This window comes from Arvicola amphibius, chromosome 13, assembly GCF_903992535.2.
Source record: "Arvicola amphibius chromosome 13, mArvAmp1.2, whole genome shotgun sequence".
Classification (NCBI taxonomy): domain Eukaryota; kingdom Metazoa; phylum Chordata; class Mammalia; order Rodentia; family Cricetidae; genus Arvicola; species Arvicola amphibius.
The window spans coordinates 69953846-69972838 of record NC_052059.1 but is presented as its reverse complement, the minus strand read 5'-3'; positions in this window follow the sequence as shown (position 1 = coordinate 69972838).

Sequence of the window (18993 nt, the reverse complement as noted above, 5' to 3'; positions counted from 1 at the left end):
GTTAGGCAAGTTCAGCAGTCCTCTCTCTGAGGGTTCTCTGTGTCCAGTTTATGCAACAGTCCAGGCAAGAGCAGTTTCTTGCCCAAATGGCTATCAAACTTCATACGGAGCCTCTTTGATGTCCATCTTCCTCTTGAAGTAGATTGGTGCTGCCAAGAGCAGATGTGTCTCATTGTCATGAAAAATCTAAGTTATTAAAACATTAAATGCCATATTCTGTAGTCTTTTGAAAGATATGAAGAATGCCTATCTAACTGAAATATATCTCTATATATCTAAAATATCTAACATGACTATAAGCTTTACTATTATCGATGATTATCCATTAACAACCTATATTTCTTAAATATACATTACATTTTTAAAATGAACTACACAATCACAATACCTTAGTCAGTATCAGAAATACATATACATATTACAAAATTGACCTTAAATTTATATCAATAGAGTAAAATTTATACCAATGTAAATTATTCATTTCTATATCATTTCCCCCTTTAAATGTAAAAGAACATTTATAAACAATATCTGGGAATATGGACGTAGTTATTTCTCTCCAAACTGCTGGCTGCTGTATGAGGGCGCTGGTAATCAGATCTTTCATGGTGTAACCTGTGTGCCAGTTTCATCTCAGTCATCAGTTGGGTGAAGTAATTTTTTGAAGGTGTTCACAGCAACCTTTCAGGAGGGTGTGGTCTATCATACCATACTGGGATAGAAGCAATCCAATGAGTCTCATTTTCTGTAAAAATAAAAGAAGAATCTCTTTTCCAAAGTATCATATCCTTAGATCCAAATTCTGAAGTCAAGGTATTTTCAAAATATCTATTTTGGATTAGTTCAGCAGCATTTATAAACAAATATCTTTTAGCAGCTCCTTCATCAGCATTCAAACAATTCAAAGAGAACATAATAGCATACAGTATCAAGATTCTCTGTGTATTTTCCATCTTTATGTGGCTTTATTTAAACCTTTATTTCTTTTACTTTTACTTTTTGAAACAGGTTCCCTATATATCTTTGTCCTGGAATAACTCTGTAGACCAGGCTGTCCTTGGACTCTCAGAGATCTGTCTGTCTCTGCCTCCCAGGCATTGGGATTAAAGGTGTGTCCTGAGGTCACAGAGGTCAATCTGCCTCTGCCCCTTGAAGTCTCAGAGGTCAATCTATCTCTGCCTCCCAAATGTTGGGATTAAAGGTGTGTACCACCACACCCAACTATTTTCTTTCTTTCTTTTTTTTTAACTTTAAGAACTTTAATTTTTAGCCTGCTTATATTTTTAACACAGTGTAAATCATTTAGAAGTTTTCTTCATCTTTGAATTTCTCTTTACTGTATATCTCTCTCTTTTTCTGACCACATGAGCCTTTAAATTACTAAGCAATATCGGTAGGACTAAAGTTGACTTTGATGGCTGGATCCACCCAATTCCTTAGCTTTCCAGTCTCATGGCAGAGGTACTGGCTGTACCCATGTTTATTGCCACAAGTCTGTGGTGGTTCAAGGTCCCTGCCAGCAAGCAAGCTGCAACAGTGTTAAAACAACACTCAAAAGCTCCATAGTCAGGACCGCCTGCTTGAAAGAGTCAGAGTTTGCCCTGGAAGGACGGCCCAGAAAGACAGCATTTTAAAATGGTACAGTTTTCTCCCCTATGGCTGAAAACCAAAACACATGCATTCAGCTTTTTATCAACACTGTTTAAGTGTTTTGTAGCAGGACCTCTTAAAAGAGCTCCAGGGTTTTGCAGCTAAAGCTGAGTCAGGAAGCCTCTCTAAGATGAGAGCGCTTGCTTGCCTCTAGCAAACAGAACAGGCCCAAGAAATTGCTGTTACCAAGAAAACATGCTTTACTCTATTTTCCCCCAAGCTTTCATGAAAAGAAAGCTTTTCAGGCTTTCTGTAGATTCAGTTATCGACGTGAGCGCCATTCTATAGTGAGGAGCAGTGGGCAGGCCTGCTTATCATCCTGCCATGCTCCCGCATGGTTAGGTTTACACCCGAAATAACAACACTCAAACTGTATTCATTTAAACACTTCCTGGCCCCTTAGTTTCAGACTCTTACCCACATCTTGATTAACCCATATCTAATAATCTGTGTAGCACCACGAAGTGGTGCCTTACTGGGAAGTTTCTAGCGTATGTCCATCTTGGGCCGCAGCTTCATCGCATCTGTCCCAGAGAGGAGAGGCATGGCATCTGACTGAGCCATCTACCTCACTTCCTTCTTCCTGTTCTGTCTACTCCACCCACTTAAGGGCTGGCCAAGGCAGTTTCTTTATTATCGAATGAAATCAACACAAACAGAAGACTCTCCCACATCAGTCATTAAAAGAAAATAAAGTTAAGATCAGGTTTTTGTAATTTTTATAATATAAATGTTAAGTGTGAATGCAAAGTCAAAGTGGAAATCATGCTTTATAAATGATAAAAATGAAGGTAAAAGAAATTCAAAGACATAACAGAGAAACACTGAATTATAAAGAAAAATTTAATAAAATAAATAGGTTGGATTCGATTAACTGACCCACATCAGAGCACTGGACTGAGCTCCAAGGTCCAGTTGAAGAGCAGAAGGAGGGAGAAGTTGAGGAAGGAAGCCAGGACCGCCAGGTGTTGGTCCACCCACTGAGACAGTGTGCCTGATCTAATGGAAGCTCACCAAATCCGGCTGGACTGGGACTGAACAAGCATGTGATCAAACTGGACTCTCTGAATGTGGCTGACAGTGGGGGCTGACTGAGAAGGCACTGATAATGGCACTGGGGCTTGTTTCTACTGCATGTACTGGCTTTTTGGGACCCTAGTCTGTTTGGATGCACACCTTCCTAGGCCTGGATGGAGGGGGAAGGGCCTTGAACCTCCCACAGGGCAGGGTACCCTGCCCTCTCTTAAGACTGGAAGGGAAGGGAAGAGGGTGAGTTGGGGGGCAGGAGGGGAATAGGAGAAGGTGAGAAAGTGGAAATTTTTGAATGAATAAATGAATAAAAAAAGTAAGCAAGTCCCTAAAAATAAAAAATAAAAATATCTACTTTACCAATTACCTTCAATTCATCCCATATTAATGAAAGCACTATTCCTGGGGGTGGGAGTTGTAGGCAACATAGTAGTATGATAAAAGTTTAATAGTCTATTGTTACTAAATCCAAGAACCTAAGAATTATTTGATATTTTGATGTCAAGTTTCTTTAGTTGATATATTTTGGAGATCAGCCCTCTGTCCGATGTGGAGCTGGTGAGGAACTTTTCCCATTTTGTATGCTGCTGTTATGTGTTGTTGAGAGTTTCGGGAAGCCCCATTTATTAATTGTTCATCCTGTGTCTGTGGTTCTGATGTTTTATTCAGAAAGCTATCTTTTGTGCCAATGTGTTCAAGATTACTTCCCAATTTCTTTTCTCTCTGGTTTAATGTAACTGAATTTATGTTGAGGTCTTTGGGTGATAGATATGGATCTATTTGCATTTTTGTACATACTGACATCTTATACCAGCCCTATTTGTTAAAGGTGCTTTCTTTTTTCCACTGTACAATCTTGGCTTCTTTGTCAAAAATGAGTCCACAGGTGTTTGGAATTTGGTAAGAGTCTTAGATTTGATTCTACTTATCCACCTGTGGCTTTATGCTAATACCCTGCAATTTTTATTATTATAGCTCTTATTGGAGAACTTGAAATCAGGGATTGTGATACCTCTGAAAGTTCTTTATTTATTTTTCAATATTTAGTTTCATTTTTAATTAATTTGACAATAACTGTAACTTAACATTCAGGATCATAAGTTCATACTTCAGTTAAATACTTCATTGAATAGTTTAGTGAACCTTGCACCTATAAAAGCCACATTTAATAGAGTCTTCATTGAGTCATCCCTAGCTTTGTACTTTTGCCATTTTTGAAATCCCTACTATAGTTACAAAACTACGAATTTTCCCAAAATTAAACATTTATTTGTAGAAAGAAGTGGCGGGGCTGCGTCCCACCACCCGGCCGCCTGCTAGCTTTACACCCAAAATAATTACATGGAAACTGTATTCTTTTAAACATTGCCTGGCCCATTATCTGTAGCCTCTTATTGGTTAATTCTCACATCTTCCTTTAACCCATATTTAGTAATCCATGTAGCACCACGAGGTGTGGCTTACCAGGAGAGATCTTAACCTGCGTCCATCTCAGAGAGGAGAATCATGGTGACTGCCTGAAGCATCTCCCCTCTCTTTCCCAGAATTCTGTTCTGTCTACTCCACCTACCTAATTTTCTGTCTCTTAAAGGGCCAAGGCAGTTTTCTTTATTAATTAACCAATGAAAGTAACATAGACAGATAACTCTCCTCCATCATTTATTAGTTTAAAGTAAATTATAAAATATGATTTCTTTTTTATCACTAAGAAACTTTATTATTTGCAATACAGTTTGGCAAATTGCTTAAGCATATTTCTGGCTTACTCTTATATCTTATATTAACCCATTTCTATTATTTTATATTTTACCATGAGGCTCATGGCTTACCAGCCACGTTCTGGATGGTAGCTCATGTCTTTCTCTTCCGGTGGCTCCATGGCTTCTTTCTGACTCCCCATCCTCTCCCCTCCTCTATCTGTTTGGGACTCCTGCCTTGCCCTATTCTGTTAAGGCACTGGACAAAACAGATTTATTCATTAACCAATAAAAGCAACACATAGACAGAAGGACTTCCCATATCATTTCTTCTCTTCTGTTTAAATAAAAAAAAAAGGTTTTGACTTTAACATAGTAAAATTATATATACAAACCAGGTATCAAGCAAGAATTACAGTTATAATATTGATATCTACTTTGTCCTTTATAATAACTAAGGAAAACTACTATAACTATCTATTCTTCAACTCCATCAAAGACCCCAAAAGGATATAATATTACCTAAGTAAACAGGAAGTGCATTGTAAGAAGCTTCCAAAACTCTAGAATTGATGGATATCTTACTGCCTGGACAGTCACCCAAAGTTCTTCTTTAATGTTGCAGGCACCCATCTTTAGCCTACTGGTCCATAGTATTCAACAGACTTTTCCATGAAGCAGAAAATTTCAAAGACAGTTCCACCTATATTGGCAGTTTGTCAGTAACTTTCTTCTGTGCCCTGCAGAACATATGGCAGACTCTTTCATGAAGCAGGAACCCCAAAGGACAGTCTCACCTTCTTTAGGCAGCCTCAGCAATCATTTTTCTGTGGTTCCTGCAAGTACAGGCAAACAGTTCAGGCAAGAGCAGTTTCTTACTGAAATGGATAACAAACTCCATGAGGAGCTGAAAGTTCCTTTATTATATAGGATTGTTTTAGCTATCATTGAGTTTTTTAAGTTTTCCCATATGAAGTTGAGTATTATGTTTTTGAAGTCTATGGAGAATTGTGTAGTAATTTTGATGGGGATTGCATTAAACCTGTAAGTTATTTTTGGTAAGATTGCCAATTTTACTATGTTAATCTTACCATGGACATGGGAGAATTTTTAATCTTCTCATATCTTCTCTAATTTCTTTTTTTAAAGACTTAAAGTTTTTGTCATGCAGGTCTTTCATTAGTTTAGTTAGAGTTACCCCAAGATTTTTGTATTATTTGTGGTTGTTTTAAAGGGGCTTGCTTCTCTGATTTCCTTCTTGGTTCATTTTCATTTGTATATTGCAGGGCTACTGATTTTTTTTTCAGTTAATCTTGTATCCAACCATACCATTGAAGGTGTTTATCAGCTGTAGGAGTTTCCTTGTAGAATTTTGGGGGTCACTTATGTATACAATTATTATATCATCTGCTAAGAGAGAAAGTTTGACTTCTTCCTTTTCAAATTGTATCCCATTGACCTCCATTTGTTGTCTTATTGCTCTAGCTAGAACTTTGAGTACTATATTCACTAGATATGGAAAGAGTGAACAACCTTGTCTTGTTTCTTATTTTAATGGAATTGTTTTGATGTTAGAAGTCAGCTTGTTGTATATATCATTTATTATGTTTAGGCATGTTGCTTTTATTCCTTATCTCTCTAAAACCTTTACCATGAAGGGGTTTTGGATTTTGTTAAAGGCTTTCACCATCCAATGAGGTCATCATGTGGCTTTTTCCTTCAATTTGTTTATACAATGTATTACACTGACAGATTTTCATGTGTTGAACCATCCCTGTATCTCTAGGATGAAGCCTACTTGGTAATGGTGCATGATTTTTTGTTATGTTCTTGGATTCAGTTGGCCAGTATTTTTTTTTTAATATTTTTGTATCAGTGTTTATGAAGGAAATTGGTCTGCATTTTTTTTTCTTTGTTGAGTCTCTTTGTGGTTTGGGTATCAGGATAACTGTAGCTTCAAAAAAAAGGATTTGGCAATGTTCCTTCTCTTTCTATTGTGTGGAAGCATTTGAAAACTATTGGCATTAGCTCTTCTTTAAAATTTTGATAGAATTTTTCCTAGAACCCACTGGGCCTAGGCTTTTTGGTTTTTTTGGAGACATTTAATGACTGCTTATATTTCCTTAGGGGTTGTAGGTCTACTTAAATTGTTTATCTGATTTTGATTTAATTTTGGTATGTGGTACCTGTCAAGAAACAAATCCATTTCTTTTACATTTTCAAGTATGACCTAATAATTATCTGGATTTTCTCAGTGTCTGTTATTATGTAACCTTTTCATTTCTGATTTTGTTAATGTTCTAATTTGGATAATCTCTCTCTGCCTTTAGTTAGTTTGGATAAGGATTTGCCTATCTTGTTGATTTTCTCAAAGAACCAACTCTTTCTTTCATTGATTATTTTGTATTGTTCTTTGATTTTACTTTATTGAATTCAGCTCTCAGTTTCATTATTTCCTGCTATCTACTCTTCTCATGTATGTGTGCTCTTATTGCTCTAGAGTTTTCAGGTGTGTTGTTAAGTTGCTAGTGTGAGATTTCTCCAAATTCTTAATGCAGGCACATAGTGCTAACAACATTCTTTACTCTTAGCACTGGTTTCATTATGTCCCATAAGTTTGACCTCAGACTTATAAAACTCTCAGTGTTAGGATTAAAGGTTTATACCATCACACACAACTTTGCCCCTCTTTTTAAAATTTAGTTGTTTATTTTACATCCCAACTTCAGTGTTCCATCGCTCCTCTGCTTTCAGTCCCCTTTACTCCGCTTCTGTTTTTACTCTTCACTCCAATCCACTCCTCCTCCATTTCTGTGTGAAAAGGGCAGGTATCCCATGAGTATCAACAAAATATGACATGAAATTGGTACCCAGTATGAGGATTAGGCTCCTAAAAGTCAACAAAAGAATCAAAGACAGCCCCTGTTACCACTGTTAGGAATCCCATGAGAGGCCCAATTTACACAACTGTAACATATGCAGAGGGTCTACGTCACTTCCTGATTGTGGTTTCAGTTTTTGTGAGCCCCTATGAGCTCAGGATAACTGATTCTGTGAGTTTTCTTGTGGTGTCCTTGACTCCTCTGTCTCCTACAATGATTTCTTCCCCTCTCCTGCAGAACAACCTGAGTACTGCCTAATATTTGGCTGTGGCCTGTATCTGTTTCCATCAGTTTCTGGATTAAGCCTCTCTGATGACAATTGGACTAATTACAGCTCTGGTCACAGAAGATGGCCAATTCAGGCTACTATTGCTAGGAGTCTTAGATGGGGTCATTCCTTTAGATTCCTGGGAGATTCCTTTGTACCAGAAGAAAACAAAGCACAAATTGTATTCTTTATGATATAAGTGTAGCAAAGAACTTCCTCAATAGTATTTTTGTTGCTCAAGAATTAAGGCCAACTTCTGACAAATGGTACTTCATAAAACTTAAATATTTTGGCACAGCTAAGAAAATAATCAACCAGGGAAATAAGAAGCCCACAGAATAGGAGAGGGTCTTCACAGATTTATTTCTGATGGCATATTATTATCCAAAATATATAAAGAACTCAAATGCAAAATTAAAAAACAAAACCAAAAAGCCACACAAATGATCCATTAGAAAAATGAACCAAAACCCATGAAGAGAATCTTCCAAAGAAGAAAACTATTGCTAATAGTATCTCAAAAAGTGTTCATTATACCTACCAATTAAGGAAATTCAATTCAAAACAACTTTGAGAGTTAATCTACTCCAGTCAGGATGGCAAAAATCAAAGGGACAAATGACGACAAATTATGAAGGGATAAGGGGCAAAGAGAACCCTCAGTTGCTGTTGGTGGGATAGCAAGCTGGTGTAGCCCACAATGGAAATAATTGTGGAGAATTCCCAATAAGCTAAAAGTAAACATATCAGATGATGCAACAATACCATTCCTCGGCAAATGCCCAAATGACTCACTGCCCTACTCCACCAATGCTTGCTCATAGTATTTGGGGGGATTTACAGTTTTATTTTAATTTCTTAAATTTTTTTGGCCATTTGAACTTCTTTTGTTGAGAATTCTCTGTTCAGTTCATTACCGCATTTTTAAAATTGGGTTATTCAGAATTTTAATACCTAGTTTCTTGAGTTCTTTATATATTTTGGGGATCAGGCCTTTGTCTGATGCAAGGTTGGTGAAGATCTCCTCCCATTCAGTAGGTTTCCTTTTTGTCTTAATGACAGTGTCCTTTGCTTTACAGAAGCTTCTCAGTTTCAGGAGGTCCCATTTATTCATTGCTGCTCTTATTGTCTGTGCTACTGGGGTTATATGTAGGAAGTAGTCATGTTCAACTTCCTTAGCAATCATGGAAATGCAAATCAAAACAACTTTGAGATACCATCTTACACCTCTCAGAATAGTTAAAATCAAAAACACCAATGATAGCCTATGCTAGAAAGGATGTAGAGTAAGGGGAACACTCATCCAATGCTGGTGGGAATGCAAACTTGTGCAACCACTTTGGAAATTAGTGTGGCAGTTTCTCAGGAAACTGGGAGTCAAATTACTTAAGGATCCAGGAATTTTACTCTTGGGAATATACCCAAGAGATGCTCAATCATTCTACAAAAGCATTAGTTCAACTATGTTCATAGTAGCACTATTTGTAATAGCCAGAACCTGAAAACAACCTAGGTGTCCCTCAATGGAAAAATGGATAAAGAATGTGTGGAATATATACACATTAGAGTTCTCCTCTGCGGTAAAAAAATAAAAACAATGACATCTTGAATTTTGCAGGCAAATGGATGGAAATAGAAAACACTTTACTGAGTGAGATAACTCAGACCCAAAAAGGTGAATATGTTACGTACTCATTAGTGGATTCTAGCCATAAACAAAGGACTTTTTAGCCTATACTTTGTGATCCTAGAGAAGCTAAATAAGAAGGTGGACCTAAAGAAAAACATATATTTATCCTCCTGGATATTGGAGGTAGACAAGATCACCAGGGAAAAGTTAGGAGCACGGGGGTGGGGGGAAGGGGAGATGAGGAGAGAGAAGGGAGAAGGGGAGGATTGGGGAGAGCTTGCAGGAGTGGGATGGTTGAGATGGAGGAAGGGCAGCTATGGGAGCAAAGAAGATATCTTAATTAAGGGAGCCATTTTAGAGTTGGCAAGAGACTTGGCTCTAGAGGGGTTCTCAGGTGTTCAAGGGGATGTCCCCAGCTAGGTCCTTGGGCAGCAAAGGAGAGTGTGCCTGAACTGGCCTTCTCCCATAGCCACACTGATGAATATCTTGCATATCACCATAGAACCTTCATCCGACAATGGATGGAGATCGAGACAGAGACCTACATTGGAGCACTGGATTGAGCTCCCAAGGTCCAGATGAAGAGCAGAAGGAGAATATGAGCAAGGAAGTCAGGACCATAAGGGGTGTGTCCACCCACTGAGATGGTGTGACTGATCTAATGGGAGCTCACCAAACTGGACTGGGACTGAACAAGCATATGATCAGACCGGGACTCTCAGAATGTGGCTGACAATGAGGACTGACTGAGAAGCCAATGATAATGGTACTGGGTTTTGATTCTACTGCATGTACTGGCTTTTTGAGATCCAGTTTGTTGGATGCACACCTTCCTAGACCTGGATAGAGGGGGCAGGGCCTTGGACTTCCCACAGTGCAGGGCATCCTGACTTCTCTTAGGACAGAAGAGGGAGGGGGAGGGACATGGGGAAGTGGGAGGGAAATGGGGGGAGGGGAGGAGGTGGAAATTTTTAATAAATAAATAAAGAAAAAATTTTGATTCTTTGGGAATTTTACCTAATGCACTCCAATATCACCCATTTTCCAGTCCCTCCATATCCTCCTTTTACCCTTATATGGTCTCCATACAAGGAAAATTTTAAAAAGAAATAAAATTTAAAAAATAACAAATAAAATGTTAATTAAAAACAAATAAACATGAAAAGAAAACAAAGGAGCAAAACAACAAAAAAACACTTTGCTCCTCATTTGTTTTACCAGCACTGGGAACTGCACTGAAGCACACAGTAGAGCCTTGTGTCCACACAGCCTTAATTGCAAGTGTTGCTTGTGTTGTGTGTTGTTGGTCAGGATCAAGGCCTCTGGCTTTTGGTACCCATCAATACTGAACCCTCAGTGAAATTGCTCTTGGATATCATGTTGTTACTCTAAGCCATAGAGATCCTGAAGCTATGGTTCTCCAGGACCAGTTCCTTCACATGCTCCAGTAGGTCAGAGACAGCAGTAGATGTTGGAGTATGCCAACTCAAAACCCTGGATGTGCCTGGGTGGTAGCTGAGTTGGTCACTCTGAGCTGCTGGCACCACCTTCCTCAGGTGAGAGGAGGAACTAGCTTTCCCAAGGGTGTGTGGGCAGCTCTCTTTGTGTGAGTCATGGGGGTTTCTATCCCAGGGCTGGCCATGGGAAGGGTCAGCTCAGCATGGCCCTTGAACTTCAACACATGTTTCACATGGGCAATTAACATCAACAGAGACCTCAGCTTCAACATGAAGCTGCTACTTGACATAGCTAGCAGTAGCAGCTTTGGCCCAGATGTCACTATGGCTCTGTAGAGCAGTACAGGCCTCTTATATTGGTATGTACCCAGCAGCAGCATGGTCCCTGGACTCTAGCATGGGCTCAGTTGGCAGTCCAGACCCTGAGCATCAACACGGCCTTCATGGTAACAGGAGCCATGGACAGACTTTCAAGACCAAGTCTGGATAAGGTAGGGCCACTCATCCAGACGTAGCCTTCTGTCACAGCTTAGGCCTTGATGTCATTATGGTCCCAGTTGACAGCGCAGGCTACCTGATCTTTATAGCACCAGTGGCAGCATAACCCTTCCTTGTACATCAGCATGGCCTAAGCTGTCAGGAGAGATTCCAGGCATCTATACAGCTTTTTGTGCTAATAGGATCCATGGACATTGGTTCACAGCAGCTTGGGTCCTGATGACATCATGATCCCTGGTGGCAGTACAGGCCACTTAGATCGGAATGGCCCCCATCATGGTATATCTCTTATACCACAACATGACCACAGGTGGCGGCCTCGATCCTTGGCATCCATGTGGCATTTGGTGGAAACACAGATCCCGACTATGTTAGGATCGTAGACCCAGACACAGTCCTTGGCAGCAGCCCAAGGCTAGATGTCACCATGGTCCCCAGAACCAGAATAGGCTACTGCAGTCTACATGGGCACAGCTGCAGTGTGGCCCTTGGACCCAAGAATGGCCCCATGTTGAGGCCCAGACACTGGGCATTCACACAACCTTGGATGGTAAAAGACACCATGGATATCAATATAGACCCAGACATGGCACTACACTGCAGCTCAGGCCCATAATTTACCATGATCCTGGGTGGCAGCACAGGCCTCTCAGACAGGTTTGGCCCCTTGGGTGGCATGGCCTTCAGGTACCAACATGGCCACAGGTGGTGACGTAGACCCTTGGCATCCTTATCTATCTCATCTCAGGTCATACATGACCTGCACTGAAAAAAAAATCTAAGGAAGGTCATATTATCAAATTATACATACAAGAAAAGAAGGAAGGCCTCATGCCTAGGTAAAATTAAAAAAAAAAAACAGCATGAATGATAAAATCAGCATGTCACCCATCAGACCCACTAGTCCTATAGATGTATTTACTAACAAGTACTATCTAAATGAGTTCCATAATACAGAATTTAAAAGAGCAACCACAAACTTATCAAAGAATTGAAGTAATTAAAAAGAATGAATTAACACTTCCTTAAACTCAAACAAGTCAACAATAAATGCTTGAGTGGTGCCCAAGAAAATATAAATACTTGCCCAAAGGAAATAATGTAGATAAAATAAATTTGAAAACAGAATCCAATAAAGAGGTATAATCATTGAAGAGAATGAATATAAGTCATATGACCCAGCTGTACCACTCCTTGGCATCTGCCCAAAGAACTTAACATACTATTGTACAGAAACTTGCTTAGTTGTGTTCAATGCTAGTCTACTCACAACAAAAAGAAAGTAGAAACAGTTTAAATGTCCTTCAGCTGATTAGTGGATAATGAAAGTATAGTAATATACATTTTGAAATATTACTCATCTATTAATAAAACAAAATCATAAAATTATCTTCTAATTTGGTGGACCTAGAAAACATAGGTGAGGTAACCCATCGAGCCAATATAGATTATAGATGTAGCCTTTGGTTGACTCTCAAAGACTAATGGTGGGTCCCTATTGCTAAAGAAACTGCATACTTAGAACACAGGACTTGGATGATTCAGGCTGTATCTGCCTTGAGAGCCTTTTTTGTAGTCTAGCTTTGATGGTTCCAGGAAATACTAATCATGGTGCCAATAAAATGAAGCAATTAAATAGTCCTAGTCTGCTGGAACACCCATGCACTAAGACAATTACCAGCATGGAAAGATACACAAAATGTGCAAAAAGTGGCACTCACGTGTATGTGTATGTGTGTGTGTATTCACACACATATATAGTTGTGTGTGTACATGTATGCATATATACATATAAGAATTAAAGAAAATATGCCATCACATTGTAAGTGTACGGAGTATAAGAGGGATTCAAGGGAGGATATCTTGGAGATGATAGAGGAGAAAAAGAGACAGAGAAAGGTGATATAATGCTACTTTAATTTACAAGATAATTAAAAATGGAAAATGTTGTCAGAGTTTCTGTCCTGCCTGGTTTCTGTCCTCCCACCAGATCCTACAGCCATTTAGCCCCAAAGAAACCACACAGAGGTCTATATTAATGATAATCATACTGGCCCAATAGCTCAGGCTTCTTATTAACTCTTATAACTTATATTAACCCATTATTCTTATTTATGTTAGCCACATGGTTCGGTATCTTTTTCAGCAGGGCAGGTCACATTCTGTTTCTTTCACGGTCTGGGCAGGACTGAGGGAAGAGTTTCCTTCTTCCCAGAATACTCCTGTTTTCATTGCCCCATGTCTACTTCCTGTCTGGTTGTCCCGCCTATACTTCCTGCCTGGCTACTGGCCAATCAGCATTTATTTAAAACATTATTGATAGAATATAGACAATTGTCCCACACCACATCCCCCTCTTGAAGGCTTTTTAGACATGGGTGCAGATGTAAGTATCATATCTCCAGTATCTTGGCATCTGAATTAGCCCCTTCAAGAGATAGATGTTCAGCTCCTGGGAATTGCAACCCTATCTTGGGGAAAACAAAGCATGAGATGGGCTGAATGCATAGGCCTGAAGGGCAAATAGAAAGACTAAGGCCATATATAGCCAATATTGCAATGAATTTGTGGGGCCATGACCTATTTCAATAATGGAATACCCAGATTAATATTCCCACAGCCCTAAAACATTATGTTTCTGAGGAAAATATTAGAAGATATTATACATGATGGATACTAGCCAATCAGGCTGTACAGGAACACAAAACAATTGATAAACCTTCAGAGGTACCAACAGCCCTACCTTTAAAATGGTTAACTATGAAACCAATATGGGTTAAACAGTGGCCTCTAGCTGAGGAAAAGCTGCAGGCTTTAGAACAGCTGGTATAAGAGCAACTAGATGCTCAACATATAGAAGAATCTACTAGCCCTTGGAATTCTCCTGTATTTGTTGTTAAAAAGAAATCTGGAAAATGGAAAATGGTGACAGATCTAAGGGCTATCAACAATGTTATTCAATATATGGAGCCTCTACAATATGAATTCTTCTGTTTTCTCTGTAACCAAAGGGATGGTCTCTCATAGTTATTGATTTATAAGATTGTTTTTTTCTCTATACCTTTACAAGAAAAGGATAGAGAAAAATTTGTCTTTACACTGCCTAATTATAATAATTCTCACCCTATTAGGAGATGTCAATGGACTATCCTCCCACAGGGGATGCTCATAGTCCCACATTGTTCCAATATTAGAAGATATTGTAAGGCAGCCATTGGAAATAATTCATAAGCAAATTCATAAGTCTATAATCTACCATTACATGGATTACATTTTGCTATCTGATTCAAATATAGATACTTTAGAAAGGATGTTTGAAAAAGTAAAGTCTTGTCTAAATTGGGATTTACAAATTGCTCCTGAAAAGATTCAAAGAGGAGATTCTGTTAATTACCTATGTTACAGAATATGCTTACAGAAAATTAGAACACAAAAGGCACAAACTAGGAGAGAGTGGTTGTGAACTCTTAATGACTTTCAAAGATTGTTAGGAGGCATTTCCAGTCTATGACTGGTTGTTGGGATAACATCTGATGTAATAATTCATTTAAACAAAACCTCAGATGGTGATAAAGAATAGTCCCAGAGAATTACAGCTGAAGCAGAAAAAGAACTGACAATGGTTGAGGAAAAATTACAGGAGGCACATCTGGATAGGGTGAATCCAAATCTTAGATGTATTCTAGTAATATTGTCTTTCAGAATTTCTCCTATGGAAATTTTAATGCAGAGGGAAGATATTATTTTATAATGGATCTTTTTACCACATGAACCAAGTAAAAAATTAAAAACTTATGTGGAAAAAGTCTCTGAATTAATTATAAAAGGTAAATTGAGACTTTGTCAACTAGCAGGTATAGAACCAGCAGAAATTATAGTGCCTTTCACTACTGATGAGATAAAAAAGTTATGGGAAGACAATGAACCATGGCAAAGAACTTGTGCTAATTTTTTTTGGAGAAATTAATAGCAATTATCCCAGAAGCAATAGGCTTAACATTATAAAGAGAACTTCCTAAATTCTTCCTCAAATCATTCGTGATGCTCCAATAACTGGAGTCAGTACATTTTATACTGATGCTAATAAATCAGGGAAGGTTACAAATCAGAAGAATTGAGTAAGGTGGGAACAAAGTCCTTATGATTCTCTCCAGAAGGCAGAATTGTATGCCAGTCTTATGGTACTAAGAGATTTTAAAGAACCTCTTAATGTAGTTACTGACTCGCAATATGAAGAAAGAGTTATCTTATATATTGAAACTGCTGAATTTATACAGAACTGACCTCATTGTTTATCCAGGTACAAGACATGATCAGAAACAGCCTTTGCCCTATGTATATAACACACATCCAATCCCATACGAGTCTGCCAGGCCCTCTAGCACAAGGTAATGCCGACATTGATCAATTGTTGATTGATAGTGTGCTGCAGGTTTCTGAACTTCATAAAAAACTTCACGTCAATAGCAAAGTCTTGAAGAAAGAGTTTTCTATTACATGGCAGCAAGCTAAGGAGACTTTAAAGAATTACCCTACTTGCTCTTTCTATAACCAAACACCACTGCCTGCAGGGACTAATCCAAAGGGTACTCAAAGGAATGAAATCTGGCAGATGGATGTGTTCCACTTTGCAGAATTTGGCAAACTAAAATATGTACACCACACCATTGACACTTATTCAGGTTTTCAATGGGCAACTGCTTTAAGCTCAGAAAAAGCTGATTCAGTAATCACTCATTTATTAGAAGTTATGGTCATCATGGGTATACCTGCACAAATAAAGACGGATGGTCCAGCTTATGTCTCTAGAAAAATAAATGCACATTAATTACAATATTAAGCATGTTACAGGATTTGCCCTTAGGTTTAGGGACATTAGGGGTTGGTTATAGGGTTGAGGGGAGGAGGGAAGTATTTTATAGGCTCAGGGGTGTTTATTGAAAAAAAGAGGGATTAATTGGTGATGGAATAATAATATATTGGTATCTGTGAGTTATTATTTTTAGAAAATTATATTGGTATTGATTCTTGTATACTGATACAAAATTAAAGTATAATGAATATTGTATGTGAGTATGCTTTTACCTCTGTTTAAAACATTTGTTATGTATATATATATATATATATATATATTGCATTTATATATATATACATATATTTACCATATTGCAGTGTACATTTCTACCTCTGATTAAGATACTTATATATTATTTATATAATGATAGACATTCTTTACATTTGGAGGGCATTGTCCTCATTTATTGCACAGTTGTTTATTCTCTTAGTCTTCAAGTTAGATAGGTATCGAGAATTAAAAATCAATAGTCATCTATGTTTGCCATATTTATATTTACGCTAATCAGGTTCTTTAAATACATAGAAATTATATTTAGTATAGATAGTATAATCTTCAACCTCTTCAAAGAGCTGTAGAAAATGGCCTTTATTCTAACCTAGAGTTCTGTGCTAGTGAGACACAATCACTCCTGGCAACACCGCTCTACTCCGAAGAGAACATTGAGCACCAAAGACATTCCAATTGGAGCTTGTCTTCTTCTTGGCAGAACTGGCCTTTGGGCAAAGAAAAGCCCATACCTTGACCACTGACAGAGATATGGAGTATCCATAAATGGATAAAAACAGGACTGCCATATCCTGCCAAGACAGGGTAAGATAGTTCTAAAAAGTGTCTTGCCTTTGAAAATGGCATGTCAGTTATGTTAGGCCTTAGCCAAAGTTGGTTGACTCAACATTACAAATGAGACTTTGGGTGATTGGCCAGGTAGTTTCTGTCATTTGTTGCACATTTTTGGAAGTCTCTCGTTTGTACTTCCTGGTTGCTCAAGTAATATTACTTCCCTTCTCAGATCTTTGATGGAGTTGAAGATTAGATAATTGTAGTTGTTCTTCTCATGATTTCGCTAAACTTAATTTCAATACATTATTTAGACTCCTTGAAATAGAATGCTTAGTAAAACTTTTGTTATATGTTTCTTGTTTAATATTGTTTGTTACTTGTAATATTATATTTGGTATCTGCTCTTACCGTATATAGTTGTATTGGGTTTGGTTCGATCTTGTTTAGACAAAAGGGGGAGATGATGGGGAAGCTCAGCCAATCACATTTGGCTAGGGTGTGGCCACTTGGGAAGAAGGAAGGGGAATGCTTGCCCACCCCTTGTTTACTCTCTCTCTCTCTAGCTCGGCGCTCGGCGGTGCGTGGTGCTCATGGAACTCTGGTTGTGTGAGTCTCTCTGCTTTCCTATTATTAAACTATATTCATTGTTTGGAGCTGGTCCAGTTAATTCTAAATACCGGTTGACCATGCCCCTTCACTTACCAATTCCTTTCATATTCAATTTCATAAGAAGTATACTATTTGATTTAAAGATACAGATTGACTTTAAGTTAGTAATATTGGGTGATCTCAGTACTCCATTTTTTTCCAATATATAATCATCTAGACAAAAACAAATAACAAGCGACAAAAAATAACAGCAAGAGAAACACCAGAATTAAATAACATCATATATCAAATGAACATACCAGATAATATTTCACCTAAACATTAAATAATTCTTTTCAGCAGCCCATGGAACTTTCTCTAAATAGCATTCTGGGATACAAACAAATCTTAGCAAATACAAAAATATGGAAATAACTTTGTGTACCATATGTATACACAATAGAGAAATAAGTAGATCAGTTGAACAAAACTAAAGATCCAAAACTGAGTACACAAAACTTCAGCTACTTAATATTTGATAATGAAATTATACAAACTAATAAAGAATAAACAATAGATTACTAAATGACAAGTGAATAAAACAAGAAATCAGTAAACAAATTTAAAATTTCTAAAAATTCAATGAATATGAAAACAAATTAACAAAATTTCTTTGACATAGTAAAATCATTCTGACTGCCTAAATTAAAAAAGATATAAATAGAAAAAAAACTCAATTAACTGATTAAAAACTGTTACAAGGAACAGGGCCCCTTGTTTATCCCTGCCACCCAGCTAGCTTACACCCAAAATAACCACACAGAAACTGTATTCATTAAAACACTGCTTGGCCCATTAGCTCTAGTTTCTTATTGGATAATTTTTACATCTTAATTTAACACATTTCTGTTAATCTGTGTATTACCACATGACTGTGGCTTACTGGCAAGACTCTAACCAGCATTCATCACAGGCAGGAGAGCCATGTCTTCTCTGACTCTGCTCTTCTTCCTCCTAGCATTCAGTTCTGTTTTCTCTGCCTACCTAAGTTCCACCCTATCAACTAGGCCAACTCAGTTTCTTTATTTATTAAACAATGAAAGCAACACTCAAACAGAAGGAACTCCTACACCATTTCTCCTTTTCTGTTTAAACAAAAAGGAAGGGTTTAACTTTAACATAGTAAAATTACATATAACTGGTATCTAGCAAGAATTATAGTTAAAATAATTTTATTTACTTAATCTTTTACCATAACTAAGGAAAACTATAAATTCTTCAACTCCATCAAAGACTCCAGATTGATATACTACCTAAGTAAACAGGAATTGCATCATAAACAACTTCCAAAACTCTGGAATTGATGGAGACATCTTGCTGCTTATACAGTCACTCAAAGTTCTTTTGTACCATTGGGACAACCATCTTCAGCCTACAGGCCCATAGTATCCATCAGACTTTTCCATGAAGCAGGAAAATTCAAAGACACCAGTCACTTTCTTCTATATCTGGCAAAATGTCTCAAAGACTCTTTGATGAAGCAGGAACCCCAAAGGAATATCTCACATTTAGGCAAGTTCAGCCATCATTTCTCTGCAGGTTATGCATGTCCAGTGAAACAGTACAGGCAAGGGCTCTTTCTTGCCCAAATGGCTA